Below are 22,291 nucleotides of genomic sequence, written 5' to 3'. Positions count from 1 at the left end.
TATGAAAAATACATAGGTTTCGGAGATGATCCTGACCTTTTCCTTAAACAATGACACAAATCAATTAACCGATTGCCAAAATAGTTAGCAATTAATTTAGTAGTTGACAACTAAACAAATAATCAATTAGTTGTTGCAGCCATAGTCCTCAGTTATATAAAAGCCTTTTTGAACAAGAGTTCAAAAATTGGATATAATTCTCATATGTGCTCATTTTGGTTTAGACAAATCCATTTGTATGAGATTAACTGAAAAACCTATCTGTCCTTGTGCAACCTGAATAGTAGTGTAGGGTAGGGTAGTGTAGGTACTGTATCACACTTCAAGACTGAGTTGGGCTGCATGAATGGGGGTAAGATTGAAACTGCGATACAAATGACATGGTAAAGTGAATACATCCTTGTCAGCTATGATGTTTCTCTGATGAGAGGTTGATCATAAGCCTACCTACCTCTCTTACCATGTTGTGAAAGGATGTAATCTGGCTGGGCTTTAAACAGGGAGCCTAGCCTCTGAGAGGGAAGGCCTTAATTGGATCACTTCGCACACTGTGAGTTGTCTACAGTCAATCTCCGGCTATCCATCACTCCCCAAGCTCTTTTGGCATGGCTGCTCATTTGAATAGGTCTTGTCTTCCTACTGTGATCAACCCCTTTCAGCATGCAATTCAAAAAGGGGAAGAAATCTAATCTGTTTGGTTGCCAAGAATATATTTTTTACCTGGACTCACTCGGTCTTCCACTGCAGTGTGTGTGACCAGTAGGTCCATGTCTCAAGATATCTTTAAGATGGAATAGCCCCCCCTATCTTCTTCTCTTTGAACAAAGGCAACAGGAAGAGAAGCCTTCATCTGTAACACCATGACTGAATGGTTCTTTGGGGGTTTTGATCACTGCATGTCATTTTCCCCGTCCCTGATCCTTTGAAGTGGACACGTCTGGTGCTCTCATCTAGACGTCTCTTAGGCGGGCATGAGGATTTGAAGGGGGAGTGAATCTGAAGCCTGTCAATGGCACGGAGCTCCTGCAGTCATATTGGATCTGGCCTTGGGCTGTGGTGAATGAAGAACCTTCGGCTTAAACTGTCAGTCGGCGCGCTCAAAATTAACATACAGCCACGCTGAGCAGAGGGTCTTGGAGAGGCGAGCAATCAGAGATGAAAAGGTCTCCTGGGAAGCCAGAGAGTTTCATCCATCTTTCATAGTCCTTTTTTCCCTGTTTTAAAAGTTACCTTTTCTGAAGGCATTTAAAAGTTTATTTGCTTCTTTTTTTCAGAACTAATTTTTCAGTTTTCTTTGGCTGTGCCCTTCGGAGTTATTCAAACCTGCCCTGTCAAAACAGCTTGAAGAGTATAAAAGGACACATTTCTAATTGGCTTTCTTCATTCATTTCCACCTGTTTATTTTGTTCTCTGTGAAAGTCCTTTAGATTTCCCCCACTATGTGTGTCTTGTTCAGGATATAAACAATGAAATAAGTAACCGTCTTTTCATCATGGGGAGAGTGTGCCACAGATTAACAGAATGGCCACTGCGGCTCACTTGCACGCCATCTGTTTAGCTGGCAGAGTACCACAAGAGCTGCTGTGCCACGGAGGAGATGAAGCATTTGTGCGGACATGTCCTTGACTAGGCTCGGTTGCTTATTCCGCGCATATGGCATGTCTGGGAAAGAAGGCGGCCATTGGCCAGCACTGCACAATCTCCTCAAGTCCTAGAGGATAATTAAGCCAAGGATCAATATGGAAAGCTGAGAGTGGTGGCACGGCTTGCAACTGATACGTTACACAACTGGTCATGCTGGAACGGAAACACTATATGAGGAAATATGAGGGACACGGACGATATTGGTTTAATCTTCTTTCACTTCTGCTTTACTTAATTTTACTCTGACCATCACACTCCCAAGGTCTTTAATCTGTTCAAAGGAAAAGTTTCAGGCCTTGTACCTCTGCCTAATTATGATTTAGGAGCCATTATTCTGTAGCCAATTAGTCCATGGAAATAAGGCGGGGGTAAACTTTAGAAACTAGAAATAAGGCAACAAATGGCTGGCTAAACAACCCCCTATCCACAGCTGTCTCACTTAGTATTCATTGTATTCGTGTAGAATTAAACTAATGGCTTCAGGAGGTGTGGGTGTAAGGAATATCAAATATACCCACCGATTCTCCAAGAGCAGTCGTAACAGACAAACAGTGTCCATTACCGGTCCAGACAGTATTCATGTACCCCAACTTTTAAGATGGAGAGTGGCAGAACGCTGCTGTATAAACATACCAAAGAGCAGGCCAGTTCAGGACAGGCTGTAGCTTAGTTACAGGCTGTTATGGTTTTGGCACATTAACATTTTCATAACATTTACAGACTATGGATAATGGAAGTCATGAAAGTGTGTCATCTCCTCATTTGTCATAATATCATGAATATACTGTAGCACGAAAGGCAGTATAGGCCTATGTCTTCAGAAATGAAAACATTTATGGTTACGTTTAAGTTTCCTTTTAAACAAAAACAAAAACAAACAAACTTAATCAATTTTGACACATAGGGTCCTCCTGTCATATGCCTGGTCTCACTTTTCCATTGCTTTCCCTCCCTGCAAAGTGGACCTCCTCAATACTGTATGTTCAAATGTTTCCTCAAGAAACAGTCGATTGAGTTCACTGTTTTGATCGTTCCCATGATTTAGATGTCTAGAACAATGTTTCATAATGAAATACACTTACTTAGACTTTTAAATTGAGGTTCTGAAATATATCTCCTCAATAAAATATGAAGTGATACCATGATCGGTTTTAGTTTACTACATTACCCATGTAGGCTCAGTGTGCAATTGCAGCTCAGAGCACAGTCTGTTCCTCAGGAAACATGTCTTATAAGCTTTTTAAAATGAACCTCATTGTAGATCCGCATGTCTGAGTTGAGGGGATAAAAAGGACCATCATAACTTTTGCACTACATTTTGCAAAACTGTAAACTCTCCTCTCAAAAATGTGAAATAAAAATGGGGAATGAAATATTCTTCTTCTTTTAGATAATACTTTACTTTACTTGGATAACACTTTGTTTTGGTCACAATCAGACCAAATCATTATCAGACTTTTGTGATGGCAATTCAACGTTGCAAATTATTTGGCAGTCATGTGCAAACCTTTACTCCACCAAGAAATACATGACTAAATGGCCCGCATGTAGAAACAAGAAACAAGGTGAATTCACACACCTGCAGATAATAAAGATGCTGTACCTCTGCTGCTCAGTCAGTTGATGATATAGGGTCCTATTTTCGCCCTATTTTGGCGGAAAACGGGTTATTTTCTTGGCACAACGTTTAAAGGAGAATTCCGTTGTGATATTGACCTAAAGTGTGTTGAAACATGATACCGAGTGTGAACGTATGTCTCATAGCCCATCTCGGCTTGTCCCCTGCACTCCAAAATCTGGCGCTAGTTAGCCGATGCTACCAACAGCTTTTTCAATGGTGGTGCTTCGGCATCGGGCTAGCCATGCAAATAAATCACTGTTTTACACCATTTACGAGGCTCAATGTATCTCCACACTTCATTGGTAGACTTCCGAGGGCCCTGACATTTAAAACGAGACATTGAGAACTTTGAAAAAGCACTGGTAGTTTACTTACAAGACGATTTATACAGACAGTATCTTCACGAAGTTTAGCGTTTGCAGCCATCTTGAATTTAGTCACGATAAGTCGAGCGACGAGTAAGAATGAACAGGTATGATAAGGGATCAGATTCCAAAAATAATTCTGTGGAAATGCATGGATTCCAGTTTCTTCCAGTAGCAGCAACTGGAATCCATGCATTTCCACGGAAAACCTAGGAACGACTTGTTGCGCCATCAGCCCAATGTTTGATAACAAAAACACTCCCAATGTGGACTGTACGTCCCACTAAATTTAAATAAGCTTTTCGCCAGTGACCATGCGTTTTAGACTGACACGATAGTGCCCATAGTCTAGCAGTGCAATAGCAAAGACCGTTGATTACTAGCTCCAGCACGTCCATGCGGCTTTGAGGAGCTACTGTAGCTGTGGCGTTAGCATATGAATGGCTCTCAAATCAGTCCGCTCATCTGCCCCTCTCTGGCAATAGTGTAATATTCTCATGTTATGCTTTATTGTGTAGTATGATCTTTAATGGTTGCCAGGCCTTCAATAAAGTCTGTATGTAAATGCCTGTGGATCTTAGATGCCAGCCCCTTCTCATATCAGAAATGCACATACAGTATGAGCTCTATTTACAGCTGAGGCTGGGTTAGACCTTTTTCATCTTCAGAGGACAGCCTGAAAGAAAGAAAGAAATCACGCTCATCCAGGGTAATCTTATCTCATAGGGAGCAGCAGAAAAAGAGGCTGTATCTCATGGTTTTCATTTCTTTACTCATATATTTTTTTCCCTTTTCCTTTTATTTTCTGACTTTATGTCCTCTCCTGGAAGAATGGATTAAATAAAAAATGATGGCAGTTCGGAAGCTCTGAAAGCGGGCACAAAGACAACTGAGTTGTGGCTAACTGTTGGAAAGGAAGGTTATTACAAACTTTGCAGTGCAATATTTCAGTCTTCATTCACTTGTGGCAAATACTGAATGCTGTTTTTAAACTTAATTTCTCTCTCTACTCTAGTCTATTGATGTGCTCCAGACAACTTAGAAGTCAGATATTTCCCAGTTGGAATATCCTAATATCATTTCAGTCAAATTTGGAAGCCAAGAGTTCTGACCTACTGGAAAAGTTCAATGGAACGCCACTCAAAGTCAGAGTTCCTAAGATCTGGGTAGATCTACCCTGAATTTAAAGTCGGAACTGAGGTCCAGCCTCCATCCTCTGAGTTGTCTGTCATGCAGCATATAATCACAATCGTGGGATGTCTTGTTTTATCTCAGTGCCAGTCACCTGAACTCAAGATGGCACTTTTCTTTCATGGCATGGCGGTTTGAATGCTTTGGTGTGCAATTTTCTTACAGGTCGCAGTTTATTGTTGTCCCATTATCAAAAATGAGTGCAATTATCATATGGGTTTTTGACAACTGCTTGACCAACAGCATAACAATGAAGGTTTGCTTGTTGGGTACTTTGTAAAAGTATTGTTTTGTTATTATATAAAAGGTGTGGTTGAAATAGGGACATGCACAGCTAATCATAACAGGGTATGCAATTCTCTCAAGGCCATTTATCCCCTGCCTTTCATTTTGTAGGTGCCCACTCACAGGATAAGTGGTTGTTTTTGAGTATTTTTTTAGTTAGCGTACAACCTATTGGTAGGATTCCATTAGTACATTTACAGTGCACTCTAGCACTCATTGAGGTTGAGGGTGTTACAAATCAATTGAAAGCTATTGTATGTCTTCCACTCTTACAACTCTCACATTCATTGTCTCTCTGTTATTCATCCTCTTTCATGCAGTATCAGGGACGTGCACAGGGGGGTTGCTCAGGTTGCCCGGGAAACTGCCCACATGCCCTTCTTGACTCATGTTGCCCTTCCAATAGGGAAAATAAACTAGATGTACCGCATAGTGGTACAAAATATGACCGCCGCTCAGTCCTGTACATCCGTTCCGCGAAAATAAATCACACTTCAATTTGTCTCCATATTTTACTCCATCCCCCACTCTTGAAACTTTTGTGTATGCTTGTTTGGCATGCCTGAGTGTGTGTGTGCGGCTGCACAGAAAGTAGCCTACTGGTGCTGAAAAGGTGAATAGATTGTAGAATAGCCAAAGAAGATGTAGCATTGTTATAAAACCTTTAAAATCTCTAAACAATCACAAGTATGGCAGTTCATCACAGTTCATCCATTGCAACTGGATTGATGAAAGGTCACTTACACCTGTAGGCTACATTGTATTTGGGAAAAGCAAAAGGTATCAGCATAATGTTATTTATTTATTTATTTATTTGTTTTTTATGTATTTTTAAACAAAAACATCTCTGTCAGTTCCATGCCGTTTTCAACAGCTATCAAAAACAAAGGTCATTTTTGGATGGATGGATTTTTTGTGAATGTTTCTTCTTCTACATAAGATTTTAGTCATCTTTAGTTCATGTAATACTTTATTGTCAATGCACAAATTAAGTAACAGTAGTCTGAAACGTTATTGTTAATGCACAAATTAAGTAACAGTAGCCTAGTCTGAAACGAAATGCTGTTTTACATCTAACCAGTGGTGCAAATAACTGACATGTCCAAATGGGCCTTGATGAAATGCGTCGCTAGACTGTTCATACACATTTTAACGGGCCAAAGTTGAAGAGCTTTTGTCCGTTATTGTGAGTGCAAATATAGGCTCATTCATGTTCCCTTGCATTGTTTAACTGAGGTCCATGGCTAGTCTGGCTTTCATCAGACCAAGCTCAATCTTTTAAGAAATCAAAAAATAAATAGCGGGCAGATCAGGCTGGGTTCACCCAGCCTAGTCCATAGGCACCCGATATTGTTTAATTTTCCGATTGAGATATACACGCTCTGGCTATTCTAAATGCAAAAATGCATCAGGGAGTTATGACAAAACGGTAACTAACAAACTAGATCCTAATAGAAAGCTGTTAGCTTCCCTAAGCTACAGGTAGGATTATAAGGTAGGCCTATTTACAACATAAATTGTCAATAGGCTATGCTGGCGACACAAATAAAATCTCCTTTGGAAACCAATGGCTTACGCCTTACAGTATCAAGCGGACTTAAACTGTCATATCGTGGCGAAAAGTTGTAATAACATTCACACAGCTCCATGAGTCAAGGAAAGCGCGAATGAAGTAGCCACTTCTAAATGGGACCCACTACATAGTAGCTTAAGGTGTTTTGCTAAAGCAGCCATAATGAAATGAAGGTGTCATTGTTTGGATACTTCACACACACGTGCTTTTTAATTTCACAGACTACAACTACCAAGCTGTAATCAAAGCACATCGATTCCCCTCTCACACCCTGCACGCACTTAAAACAAAATAAACAGGCGTCTCAGTCTCACGCATGTATAGGCAAAACTGTATCAGACCGGTGTAACGTTGGTAAATCTTCCATTGCACAGAATGATTTTGTAGCACGTGCAATAAATGACAGTCGAAAGATACAAACAGTGCTGCTATACATTTGCTTGGTATAACCGCATTTATAGTTTTCTACAAATGCAATAAATCAAATGCCTCCATCACTCAAACAACGCTAACGGTAACATTACCTAGGTCCTTATTGATATTACAAGATTAACGTACCTGCAGTAAAAACCAAGCATGTCCGATAAACATCCTCAGATTTATTTCGGCTTCAAGAAGAAATGGGAACTAGATGTACCGCATAGCGGTACAAAATATGACCGCCGCTCAGTCCTGTACATCCATTCCGCGAAAATAAATCACACTTCAATTTGTCTCCATCTTTTACTCCATCCCCCACTCTTGAAACTTTTGTGTATGCTTGTTTGGCATGCCTGAGTGTGTGTGTGCGGCTGCACAGAAAGTAGCCTACTTGTGCTGAAAAGGTGAATAGATTGTAGAATAGCCAAAGAAGATGTAGCATTGTTATAAAACCTTTAAAATCTCTAAACAATCACAAGTAGGGCAGGTCATCACAGTTCATCCATTGCAACTGGATTGATGAAAGGTCACTTACACCTGTAGGCTACATTGTATTTGGGAAAAGCAAAAGGTATCAGCATAATGTTATTTATTTATTTATTTATTTATTATGTATTTATAAACAAAAACATCTATGTCAGTTCCATGCCGTTTTCAACAGCTATCAAAAACAAAGGTCATTTTTGGATGGATGGATTTTTTGTGAATATTTCTTCTTCTACATAAGATTTTAGTCATCTTTAGTTCATGTAATACTTTATTGTCAATGCACAAATTAAGTAGTCTGAAACGTTATTGTTAATGCACAAATTAAGTAACAGTAGTCTGAAACGAAATGCTGTTTTACATCTAACCAGTGGTGCAAATAACTGACATGTCCAAATGGGCCTTGATGAAATGCGTCGGTAGACTGTTCATACACATTTTAACGGGCCAAAGTTGAAGAGCTTTTGTCCGTTATTGTGAGTGCAAATATAGGCTGATTCATGTTCCCTTGCATTGTGTAACTGAGGTCCATGGCTAGTCTGGCTTTCATCAGACCAAGCTCAATCTTTTAAGAAATCAAAAAATAAATAGCGGGCAGATCAGGCTGGGTTCACCCAGCCTAGTCCATAGGCACCCGATATTGTTTAATTTTCCGATTGAGATATACACGCTCTGGCTATTCTAAATGCAAAAATGCATCAGGGAGTTATGACAAAACGGTAACTAACAAACTAGATCCTAATAGAAAGCTGTTAGCTTCCCTAAGCTACAGGTAGGATTATAAGGTAGGCCTATTTACAACATAAATTGTCAATAGGCTATGCTGGCGACACAAATAAAATCTCCTTTGGAAACCAATGGCTTACGCCTTACAGTATCAAGCGGACTTAAACTGTCATATCGTGGCGAAAAGTTGTAATAACATTCACACAGCTCCATGAGTCAAGGAAAGCGCGAATGAAGTAGCCACTTCTAAATGGGACCCACTACATAGTAGCTTAAGGTGTTTTGCTAAAGCAGCCATAATGAAATGAAGGTGTCATTGTTTGGATACTTCACACACACGTGCTTTTTAATTTCACAGACTACAACTACCAAGCTGTAATCAAAGCACATCGATTCCCCTCTCACACCCTGCACACACTTAAAACAAAACTAGATGTACCGCATAGCGGTACAAAATATGACCGCCGCTCAGTCCTGTACATCCGTTCCGCGAAAATAAATCACACTTTAATTTGTCTCCATATTTTACTCCATCCCCCACTCTTGAAACTTTTGTGTATGCTTGTTTGCCATGCCTGAGTGTGTGTGTGCGGCTGCACAGAAAGTACCCTACTGGTGCTGAAAAGGTGAATAGATTGTAGAATAGCCAAAGAACATGTAGAATTGTTATAAAACCTTTAAAATCTCTAAACAATCACAAGTAGGGCAGTTCATCACAGTTCATCCATTGCAACTGGATTGATGAAAGGTCACTTACACCTGTAGGCTACATTGTATTTGGGAAAAGCAAAAGGTATCAGCATAATGTTATTTATTTATTTATTTATTTATTTTTTATGTATTTTTAAACAAAAACATCTCTGTCAGTTCCATGCCGTTTTCAACAGCTATCAAAAACAAAGGTCATTTTTGGATGGATGGATTTTTTGTGAATGTTTCTTCTTCTTACATAAGATTTTAGTCATCTTTAGTTCATGTAATACTTTATTGTCAATGCACAAATTAAGTAACAGTAGTCTGAAACGTTATTGTTAATGCACAAATTAAGTAACAGTAGCCTAGTCTGAAACGAAATGCTGTTTTACATCTAACCAGTGGTGCAAATAACTGACATGTCCAAATGGGCCTTGATGAAATGCGTCGCTAGACTGTTCATACACATTTTAACGGGCCAAAGTTGAAGAGCTTTTGTCCGTTATTGTTAGTGCAAATATAGGCTGATTCATGTTCCCTTGCATTGTTTAACTGAGATCCATGGCTAGTCTGGCTTTCACCAGACCAAGCTCAATCTTTTAAGAAATAAAAAAATAAATAGCGGGCAGATCAGGCTGGGTTCACCCAGCCTAGTCCATAGGCACCCGATATTGTTTAATTTTCCGATTGAGATATACACGCTCTGGCTATTCTAAATGCAAAAATGCATCAGGGAGTTATGACAAAACGGTAACTAACAAACTAGATCCTAATAGAAAGCTGTTAGCTTCCCTAAGCTACAGGTAGGATTATAAGGTAGGCCTATTTACAACATAAATTGTCAATAGGCTATGCTGGCGACACAAATAAAATCTCCTTTGAAAACCAATGGCTTACGCCTTACAGTATCAAGCGGACTTAAACTGTCATATCGTGGCGAAAAGTTGTAATAACATTCACGCAGCTCCATGAGTCAAGGAAAGCGCGAATGAAGTAGCCACTTCTAAATGGGACCCACTACATAGTAGCTTAAGGTGTTTTGCTAAAGCAGCCATAATGAAATGAAGGTGTCATTGTTTGGATACTTCACACACACGTGCTTTTTAATTTCACAGACTACAACTACCAAGCTGTAATCAAAGCACATCGATTCCCCTCTCACACCCTGCACGCACTTAAAACAAAATAAACAGGCGTCTCAGTCCTTATTGATATTACAAGATTAACGTACCTGCAGTAAAAACCAAGCATGTCCGATAAACATCCTCAGATTTATTTCGGCTTCAAGAAGAAATGGGAACTAGATGTACCGCATAGCGGTACAAAATATGACCGCCGCTCAGTCCTGTACATCCATTCCGCGAAAATAAATCACACTTCAATTTGTCTCCATCTTTTACTCCATCCCCCACTCTTGAAACTTTTGTGTATGCTTGTTTGGCATGCCTGAGTGTGTGTGTGCGGCTGCACAGAAAGTAGCCTACTTGTGCTGAAAAGGTGAATAGATTGTAGAATAGCCAAAGAAGATGTAGCATTGTTATAAAACCTTTAAAATCTCTAAACAATCACAAGTAGGGCAGGTCATCACAGTTCATCCATTGCAACTGGATTGATGAAAGGTCACTTACACCTGTAGGCTACATTGTATTTGGGAAAAGCAAAAGGTATCAGCATAATGTTATTTATTTATTTATTTATTTATTATGTATTTATAAACAAAAACATCTCTGTCAGTTCCATGCCGTTTTCAACAGCTATCAAAAACAAAGGTCATTTTTGGATGGATGGATTTTTTGTGAATATTTCTTCTTCTACATAAGATTATTTTTAGTTTTCTACAAATGCAATCAATCAAATGGGCCTCCATCACTCAACCAACGCTAACGGTAACATTACCTAGGTCCTTATTGATATTACAAGATTAACGTAGGCTACCTGCAGTAAAAACCAAGCATGTCCGATAAACATCCTCACTTCATCCTCACTTACACTTCATGTGAACATCGTCCTGTCCTTATTAGATGTTCGCTGCGGTAAATTACAGTCCTTGTAGGAAGTGTCCATTATTTTTTCAACACACTTTTAACTTTCAAAAAAATTACATCTCACTGCAACGATGCGCCATCTAGTGGACAAACGACTACTTATCGCCAATACTGAAAATGCAGCCATGATGATGATGATGAATATTTTGGCTTTCTTTTGATCCTATTGAATTTGTAATTATGTATCGGCCGTTCTAATACCGATAGTATGTGGGTGCCTGTGTGTGTGCATGTTTATATGTGTGCACCGCCATTTACAGGCCAATGAGTGTACAGTCACTAAATGTACACATAACCTAATTTTTTTAGCCCCCGCCATGGATGAAATTCTACGAAACTTGGCATACCCCCAGACCCCCAGAGAATGCCAGGTCAATCATACACATAAAATTTGGTGCAGTTCTGAACATCTTAACTGAAGATAGGGGCGATTAAAGCAGAATAATATTGCATTTTCATTTTTGACCGGGGCGGGGGGGGGCAAATCACAAATGAGTGATTATGAGCCAGGTTGATGTAGGCCCTTGAGACCAACATACCATAAAAGATTCACAGAGAACTGTGTCTGCCCTACCCTCCTTTCGGGGGGTCCAGTCCAGCGGGGGGGCTGCAGATGAAAACGAAAAATGACGGTTCCATGCTATCCATGTGGGGGTACATGCCCACCAAGTTTTGTGTACCCCGGTCTTTCAATGTCCCGGGAATCCTTGTTGGTGTACGTCACTAAATGTACACATAAATTATTTTATTGTAAGGCCCCCCATGAACGAAAGTACACAAAACTTGGCATGCATTCAGAGGGTGTCATAATGATCCTACACTTTTAATTTCGTGCAGTTTTGACCTTGTCAGCCAGAGATATTGTGATGAAAACACCTAATTTTTTGCTTTTTAATTTTTAACTAGGTGGCGCTATACATGAAATAAGTGGTAATAGGATGGGTTGACATGCCCCCTTAAGACCAACATACATAAAAAAGGTGGACCTCCTAGGCCCTACGGTTCTCGAGATATTCACAGAAAACTGTCTCCGGCCACCTACAGGCCAGTTGGTGTATAGTAACATAAATTAATTTATTGTGTGGCCCCCCATGAACGGAATTCCACAAAACTTGGCGTACATACAGAGGGTGTCATAATGATCCTACACTTCCAATTTAGTGCAGTTTTGACTATGTTAGGTCACAGATACCTTCAATTACAACACCTCATTTTTACTTTTTTGTGTTTAACTAGGTGGCGCTATACATGAAATGAGTGGTTATGGAATGGGTTGACATGGCCCCTTGAGATCAACATACAAAAAGAAAATGGTCCTCCTAAACCCTACGGTTTTCGAGATATTCACAGAAAACTGTGTCTGCCCTAACCTCCTTTCGGGGGGTCCAGTCCAGCGGGGGGGCTACAGATCAAAACGAAAAACGATGGTTCCATGCTATCCATGTGGGGTTACATGCCCACCAAGTTTCGTGTACCCCGGTCTTTCAGTGTCCCGGGAATCATTGACGGAAATTTGGGCATGCGAAAAAGAAAAAAAAAAAAATCTGACTAAACCTATATGACCGCCGCTTCGCCGCGCGGCAGTTTTGAGGACAGGCAAGAGTGACATTCCCCGTCGACAATCTACACTACAACCTTTTGTTGCTGTTATTAATATGCCTTCAGATGTTCCAGTGTAACAGAGGTCAATTTGTCCGCCGCTCACGGCCCTCGAACCCGCCACGTCAACACACCGGCATGGGGGTCGAGCGCTCTAACCACTGAGCTAAAAGCCCAAGCTTCCAACTCAGCGGTTAGAGCCGTTCTTAAAGATGAACTGAACTGAAATAATCAACATTGATAATGTGTTGATTATGACAATTAAAAATAAATGACACTAAAAAATGTAATTAAAAAAATCAATACATAGCCTTTTTTAAGCAACACCAAAATTGCGTTTGTTAGTATTAGAATGCTGCCAATTTCAATGACGTCACTGGCATGGTAGGACCTGAGAAGTTCTATAGGCAACAGCTGCAGCATATTATGTATACACGAAAATTAGTAATTTTAATGGCATGGGTTACACATTTGAGCCTGTGAGGGACAGGCCTGTAGTGTCTTGACTACCACTAGATGGGGGACGATCGGTTTCAGGCTCCAGCTCAACCTTCAGTAGGATTATTTGGGTAAAAATGACTGTGTGGGCGCTGCCGGAGCATGGACACTGGAATCTATCTGTTGCAAAGCAGTGGCAAAACGTAGGGAAAATGTTCGAGGAAGCCAAAGTGACGGGAAAAATATGTTTATGTGTTTATTTCGGGGGGTATACATTTTGTGCAATGTACAACATAGATACATTTTGTGCAGCACAACATAGGCTACTGTAGACCTAGCCTACAGGTCATGTAGAAAACTGGACGAGGGGTGCTTGAGACAGCAACACGCACGCTGTCTCTCTTGTCTCCCTCCATCCCTCACACACACACATTGCCTACTGTACATCCTCCACACAACTGCATACTCACTTACCACCACTACATTAGGCCTATGCGAAGGCTACGGTGCATATACAAACTAGATGTACCGCAGAGCGGTACAAAATATGACCGCCGCCCAGTCCAGCACATTTTTTCCACAAAAAGAAATCACACTGAAAGGCCTAAATGATTCTGTCTCACTAAATTGCATTATCCACACTCAATTCTCACTGGTATCTGCTAGACAACAAGTACCAAAACATGATTAGTTCATAGATTTCACATGTAAAATTAATTTTATACAACCCCACCTCCATCTTGCCTGTTCATAATTCTGAGAAATTCTTGATTGTTTGTGTTATGTTTATGTTATGTGTGTGTGTGTGTGTGTGTGTGTGTGTGCGTGCTTGTGTGTGTGCCTGCGTATGTGCCTGTGCATGCAAGCGTACATATGTCTACTGTGTGAGTATGTGTCATACGTATGATTACTGTGAATGTATGTGTGTGTGTGTGTGTGTGTATCTGTTTGTGCACATGTGTGCACATGAAATGGGTTAACATGACCCCTGGAGGCAAACATACGGAAAAAAATGGTCATCCTAGGCCCTACAGTTCTCAAGATATTCACAGAGAACTGTGTCTGCCCTACCCTCCTTTCGGGGGGTCCAGTCCAGCGGGGGGGGCTACAGATCAAAATGAAAAATGACGGTTCCATGCTATCCATGTGGGGGTATATGCCCACCAAGTTTTGTGTACCCCGGTCTTTCAGTGTCCCGGGAATCCTTGTTGGTGTACGTCACTAAATGTACACATAAATTATTTTATTGTATGGCCCCCCATGAACGAAAGTACACAAAACTTGGCATGCATTTGGAGGGTGTCATAATGATCCTACACTTTCAATTTCGTGGAGTTTTGACCATGTCAGCCAGAGATATTGTGATTACAACACCTAATTTTTTGCTTTTTAATTTTTAACTAGGTGGCGCTGTACATGAAATAAGTGGTAATGGGATGGGTTGACATGCCCCCTTAAGACCAACATACATAAAAAAGGTGGACCTCCTAGGCCCTACGGTTCTCGAGATATTCACAGAAAACTGTCTCCGGCCACCTACAGGCCAGTTGGGTTATAGTAACATAAATTAATTTATTGTGTGGCCCCCCATGAACGGAATTCCACAAAACTTGCGTGCATACAGAGGGTGTCATAATGATCCTACACTTCCAATTTCGTGCAGTTTTGACTATGTTAGGTCACAGATACCTTCAATTACAACACCTCATTTTTACTTTTTTGTGTTTAACTAGGTGGCGCTATACATGAAATGAGTGGTTATGGAATGGCCTCTTGAGATCAACATACAAAAAAAAATGGTCCTCCTAAACCCTACGGTTTTCGAGATATTCACAGAAAACTGTGTCTGCCCTACCCTCCTTTCCGGTCCAGCTACAGATCAAAACGAAAAACGATGGTTCCATGCTATCCTTGTGGGGTTACATGCCCACCAAGTTTCGTGTACCCCGGTCTTTCAGTGTCCCGGGAATCATTGACAGAAATTTGGGCATGCGAAAAAAAAAGAAGAAAAAAATCTGACTAAACCTATATGACCGCCGCTTCGCTGCGCGGCGGTCATAATAATTATCAAGGCAGATCCAGAATTTGTAACTCGGCACAGTTAGCAGAAAGCATCTGAGAACAGTTTGGTCTTAAGTCTAGATTTAAAACTGGCTACAGTTCGGGCCTTTTTGATGTCATCCGAAAGTTGGTTCCACATGGTTAGGGGTGTGGGGATTTACACGCGCAACTAGCATCACCAGCTAGCATACACCAGCCTCAGGTCGGTTAACAGTAATTGTTGATCCAATATTAGTTGTGCAGAAATATAGCCCATCTTATACACACCAATTTAATTGAAATAGAAATTGTAAAGATTTGTATTTTTTGTAATTATTCCATATTTAGTGTAGTCATATCAGAACCTGAAGTAGCCTACAATCCAAATGCAAGCATGAAACTTCAGAGTATTACCTTTCATTTGAGGCCAAGATTATGCTTATAAGGGGTTCATGAGTAAGCATTTGATTGCCAGTATGCATTTGGATAACCCAAAGTCCTATGGGGAGTTTTCATAGGGCATTTTACAAAATGCATGAGCATATCTTGGCAAATAATGGTCTAAAGTACTCATGTTGTCATTCTATATTGATCTACTTTTGCACACAGCATGACAAGACCTAATGCTAGGACTCAAGTCATATCTAGTCAAGACCTAGAGGGCTGAAATGTGGTCAGTTCAAAGATGCTTGTTATTTGGTAGAAAAAGAAAAGAATAATCTAGCCTTTGTAACTTTTTGTCAGTACATCACACAGTTATTCTAATTGTTTTCCAACAGTGTCTCAGCTTTCCAAAAGAGAGCAGGCATTTGATTATTGGCTACAGTATGTAGGAGAAATTCCCTCCTTAGTCAAAATGGGGCAAAAGTATAATTTATAATTGCTTAGATTTGCAAAAGAAAAGATTTGACGCATGGCACTGACAATTCAATAATGGGCCTTTTCACCACCTCTGAGCATCCACTAACCTGGACCTTTTAGGGGGCTTTCCTCTCAGGGTGAATGAGAGGATGCTTAATTGCTTTTTCCCGACATTTTTGAATACAGATGCAATGATTAATGCATCCATGGCCAGGATATAATTATATAATATGACATGATTTTAAAAGTGACCTATAACAATAGGCTATGCAATACACTTTAATTTGTTTAGTGCTAATAAAATGATTAAGCCTCTTTGGAGAGAGAGAAGTTTAGAATGTGACAATATGTCAGTCATCGTGTGAACGAAAGTAGGCTATGACAAGGCATAGGCTACTTGTTCTGAGCAAGTGTTGTCAATGAACAGGCTGTGAAACTGTTGGCTAAGTTACAGACAGTCATGAACAACTGATGCTAATTATCTGGGAAACATTCTCTAGCAGCAGTCACGTTGTCATTGTTTGTGTGAAACAAGTTGTGGATTTGTTGTAACATTAAAAGATGACTTACTCTGTGCTGAAACCATGAAGGCTCAACAGGCTCAACTCCAGGGGAGACGCGCTTGCCTTGATTCCTGCCGGTTCCATAGTGAGAGCGGCGCGGCCAGAGACATTTTGGGCGCTGCGGCAGCATATTAAATATATATATGTTTTTTCTGCGTGAGAAATACAATGTGTGGCGGGAGAGCTTGACAAAAGACTAAAATGAGTGACTGTCACGCTCAATGCGTGACACTTGAGAGCCCTGTTAGAGAATAATGCATATCCAACAGATTTACCTTTTACTTGACTGACTTTTTGTAGGTTATCATATTAAATGATGATACAGTAATTATCGCTGCGCGGCGGTCATATAGGTTTAGTCACATGGCCAATTTTTCATCAAGGATTCCCGGGACACTGAAAGACCGGGGTGCACGAAACTTGGTGGGCATGTAGCCCCACAAGGGTAGCATGGAACCATTGTTTTTTGTTTTGATCTGTAGCCCCCCCGCTGGACTGGACCCCCCGAAAGGAGGGTAGGGCGGACACAGTTTTCTGTGAATATCTCGAGAACCGTAGGGTTTAGGAGGACCACCTTTTTTTGTATGTTGATCTTAAGGGGCCATGTCAACCCATTCCATAACCACTCATTTCATGTATAGCGCCACCTAGTTAAAAACAAAAAAGTAAAAATGAGGTGTTGTAATCGTAGGTATCTGTGACCTAACATGGTCAAAACTGCACAAAATTGGAAGTGTAGGATCATTATGACACCCTCTGAATGCACGCCAAGATTCGTGGAATTCCGTTCATGGGGGGCCATACAATAAATTATTTTTTGTTACTGTACACCAACTGGCCTTTAGGTGGCCGGACACAGTTTTCTGTGAATATCTCGAGAACCATAGGGCCTAGGAGGACCACCTTTTTTTTGTATGTTGGTCTTAAGGGGCCATGTCAAACCATCCCATTACCACTCATTTTTCATGTATAGCGCCACCTAGATAAAAATTAAAAAGCAAAAAATTAGGTGTTGTAATCACAATATCTCTGGCTGACATGGTCAAAACTCCACGAAATTGAAAGTGTAGGATCATTATGACACCCTCTGAATGCATGCCAAGTTTCGTGGACTTCGTTCATGGGAGGCCACACAATAAATTAATTTATGTGTACATTTAGTGACCGTACACCAACAGAGTTTTCTGTGAATATCTTGAGAACCGTAGGGCCTAGGATGACCAATTTTTTGCGTATGTTTGCCTCCAGGGGTCATGTTAACCCATTCCATATGCACACATGTGCATAAACAGATATTCACACATAAACATACATTCACAGTAATCATATGTATGGCACAAACAACCCCACACAGTCACACACACACACACATAAACACGTACACGCACACATGCACACAATTCAAGAAATGTGGTGTTGTATAAAATGTATTTTACATGTGAAATCTATGAACTAATCATGTTTTGGTACTTGTTGTCTAGCAGATACCAGTGGGAATTGAGTGTGCATAATGCAATTCAGTGAGACAGTTAGAATCATATATGCCTTTCACCTTTTGTTTTTAGCCAGCAGCCAGACCAGCAGATACCCTGACTTTGCTGAATTACTGAAGCTAAGCAGGAACAAAGTAGGAAATGAACACAATTTGACAAGCGCAACTTATTTTTGTGAAAATAATGTGCTGGACTGGGCGGCGTTCATATTTTGTACCGCTCTGCGGTACATCTTTATTAGGATAATGATATCCACTTAGCCTAGCTTAGGATTTGGAAATGTTACTAACAAGTAATGTTGTTTTAGGCATGATGTAGGGACCTATGTCTGCATAGGTATAAAGATTTAGTCATCAAAATAAGCTTTGTCATTCAACAGCAAAATAAGTATAAAATGAAATGTTTAGTAACAACATTATTTCTTTTTCTGAAGATACATTTTGTGACACACAGACAGACCTTTTTACAGTAAATTTGGATGACCCTGTAAATGTAGTCCCTGCTTGCACTTGGGTGTCAGGTTTGATGATGACACATTTCCCAGCATTTCTGAGATCCCGATGCTTACAAAATGACTCAGTATTCTGCTGTCGCCACTTCACCGGAGCCTGCTCAAGCCCATTTGAATGTGAATACCTTCCAGGGGCATGCTCATTAATACAGATACAGGCCTTTTTTTTCTGTCTGCCGGTGGTTAAAAGCTCAGACTGCGGGAAAATCAATGACAGGGAGAGTTCAGCTGTGAAACAGCTCAGGCAGTCGGAGGAAAGAGCAGCGGACAAGCTGCGTCTGACCTTAACTTTCATTCCATGGGTGATCCCTCATTACTTCTGAGGATGCCCTTGTTCATGAACAGTCACTTCATTTCTTTAGTTTAAACCCCTTCTTTCAACGTTAGAGGAGACAGGGGGCAAATGTCAGAGTTTAAAGGGTGTTTGTGATTGGACTGCAGATGGAGAACATTTATGCTTGCACATGGGAGTATGAATGCATAGAAAAATATATTGTAATCACCATTATGATATTTGCCATTATGTAATTTGCATGCATGCATAATGCAGGTTTAGTATGCAAAGAATGTGTAATTTGTCTCAATGTATGTTGATGTGGAACTGAATTTCTATGTGGAATATTTTATGAATCAGAGTGAAAGTGCTTATACATGTTCCTCATTAATAACAGCAATTTCACATCCTAAGCAGACTAGTTTATATTTCCCCTCCATGCAGTGCAAATATTGTAATGATCTTTTCATGAGAGCTCTTCAACCAATTCACTCACTCCCTTAGATGTTATTTCAACTCATCTATCAAACTGCTAAAGGGCCCCTTACTTTTGGAAAGCCACACACCACCTCAAGGCACTACTTTCCAGGTGTCTGATTATCATAAGTGTTCTCTTTGGTGACTGCTGATAGCATCTGAAATCCATTTGCATGACCCAGCACACCTCTTTGCCATCCATTAGGTGCATAAGAATTCTGTGAGAAGTAGGTTTGACTGTTGCGCACTGAGAGTTCCAGACAAATTTGCCTTGTTGAGATGGTCTCTTGAATTGACGGGCACCTGTGTTGCGCATTGCTTTGTGGATGAGGCGGCATGTTGCACTCTCATGGACTGCCAGACACAAGCTTGAAAGATTTTGACTGCTATCCCCTGTGAGATGGCGTACAAAAAAAAAAAGAAAGCACAGTACCAGAATCTGACAGCAAGTTTTTTTTCTCACCTCCTTCGAGGAAGACTTTCAAATGTGCTCCACCAAAACATTACATCTTTAATGCTATTTAAATTTACATTAAAACCCTTTTCAGTTAGAAATGTTTCGTTTAATATCACTATAGTGGTGGAGAAAACTGAAGACATTCATATTCTATCAAACAAATTGCAGTCTGTGTTAATATTGTTAGCACAATGTCATAGTTCTTTTATTTTTTTACTTCTGTTAGGCAATTTTTACTCAGGTTATTTTTATTAAATGGAGCAATACATAGGCTATGATATATTTTATTCAGTATTTTATACTATTTATTGATGTTTTCTGCCAATGAACTGAAGGACAAAGTGCTCCTTTTAAGTTTTCTCCACAGCATGCTACACACAGATGAATCCACTCATTCCACAAATTAAAAGTTACTTTTTGATCATAGAGATGTGTGATGTTTATTGCATTGCCTTTTTTGCACAGGGTCATTTCCCAAACTCTCTCTTGGTTTGAAACAAGCCATTTGAAATATGTTGCATGTTTTTGTTTTGGTTGAAATAGGCTCACAGTGACATATGAGCTGTCATATTCAAATGTGGCTTTGCAGCACTGTTAATGAGCATTTTCATAAGTCTGTATGGAGAAAGGGAACATTCTTAGAGCTACTTTTATTTCCCTTCCAGTGCAAGCATTCAACTAATATGAATTACAAATGAGTTCTGATTTTGGCCAGTAAGCCATATAATGAAATCATTATCAGGAATGTCAGCTCTAGCAAAAAGCTAAAAGAAAAATAATTGAGCTTTCTTTTTTCATTTTCTAAATATTTTCACCTGACAAAGGACAGAATCTAATTCAAAGACTTTGTGGACTTACTTTTCAGTTGTTTACCCGTTTCAAAACCCTTCCCTTTCACTTGTGAGAGACATCAAAAGGCTGGCCACAGTCTCTTGTGAAGCCACTAGTCAAAGACTGTGGATCGGACCAAACTCGCTGCATGATGGGGAAGGTGTCTAAATGAAGGGGAAAGAAGCTTATGCTAATACCATTCAACCCTCAGTACTTTACTAAGCAGGAAATTGGCACGAGATAATTATCCTCAGTTTCTCATGAAATAGGACTCTTTGTTGTTATGCACTGCTGTGTGCTAACATTGTGACTGTACTGTTCTTAGCACATGTGCATTGGATGCCACTATAAAGAAAGATATAGGCCTACATTCCATAAAGGTTACCCTTGACAAAAGGTGTGCAACACCTGTAAATGAAATGAATGGCTACATTTGGTCTCCCACATGTTGCCAACCTAATGACTATGTATTTTCCTCTGCATCAGGGCCTCTTCACGATCCCTAATATTGAAGCGCTGCCTGAACATCGTTTCAAATGAAAGTTTTTGCACAATGATCCATATTCATGTACCATTAATATTTATGCAGAAAAAATGCGTACGCTGACAAAATCACCTTTACACCTCAATTTTGCTCATAATTATGTGCCTCTGTTTATCTATAATTCATGACAGTTCACAACAGCACATAAATTGTTATTCTCTGTTCTCGTACAGTATGTGGATTTTCAAATGCATGTGTTGGCTTATTATCCCACTGAATTCATTTTGTATTGCATTAAATAAAACCACATCAAATTTTGTAAAGAAAATGTTTGTTTTTGAGAAGTTAAAAGTTTATTTAATATAATGTTCTGTTTTAGCCACGGTGAAGTGGTATTGGCTGTATTTCACCGTGGCTAAAACAGAACATTATATTAGACTACAAATCAAATGAAGGACAAGAAAAGTACTTCTAGTAGTAGTTCTAATGGGCAAATAAACTGTAATTGGAAATTACTTTGTATTGTGTGAATGCTGTTGTAAAATATTGTTGATTTAATAGTTATTTCAACAGTGCCTTCTTTCACCCATTCTGGAAATGCAGTTTTACACATTATAGACATGTGACAGCAAGAGATATGAATGATATTATATGAATCTGAAGAATATTTGTATTTTGAGACATTTGAGCAGACAGTATAGCATAAAGGTTTTCTACAAGCGCATTGTGGGTGTTTCTCAGCCTGTGTTTAACATAATTCAAAGCTCATAGGTTGCAACCATATAACATGTGTGATGACATCAGCACGCAACATTCAAACCTTCATCTTGTGTCTCCCTCTCAGTTATAGACAAAAGTCTTATGTGTGCCAAATAATAAGGAACCTAAGTTTTGCTGCATATGTAAAAATGAAAGCAGTCACCTCTGCTGATTTTATGCAGCAAAGCAAAATACAAAGGCAAAGACAAAAGTTTGGCTCCTGTACCTGGACTCTGCTACCTAAACCCCTTCCTTAAGCGGCTCACAGGCTGTAATGGCCCGGAAGAACAGGGAGAAAACCAATCAGGAAACTGCATGAACCATAGGTGTGCAGATATTCCCTTATTTTGTGGGACGCCTGTCTTCTCAAGCACGCAAGGCGATATGAAAATGGGGCATGTGAGGACAGAAGCTGTGGAGGAAGGGGAAAAAATGCCCTTTCGTGTCCCTCTCCT

General features: G+C 40.0%; 1 long non-coding RNA gene across 1 annotated transcript; it reads left to right on the top strand.

Annotated features, from left to right (window-relative positions):
* The first annotated feature begins 321 nt into the window (after positions 1–321).
* On the top strand, positions 322–12,791 carry LOC121680800. The gene is made up of 3 exons (XR_006021825.1): positions 322–332; positions 12,070–12,075; positions 12,715–12,791. It is a non-coding gene; the product is annotated as an uncharacterized LOC121680800 (long non-coding RNA).
* The last annotated feature ends 9,500 nt before the right edge of the window (positions 12,792–22,291 follow it).

This window comes from Alosa sapidissima, chromosome 13 (assembly GCF_018492685.1).
Source record: "Alosa sapidissima isolate fAloSap1 chromosome 13, fAloSap1.pri, whole genome shotgun sequence".
NCBI lineage: Eukaryota > Metazoa > Chordata > Actinopteri > Clupeiformes > Clupeidae > Alosa > Alosa sapidissima.
This window is presented reverse-complemented; position numbering and strand designations above follow the sequence as displayed.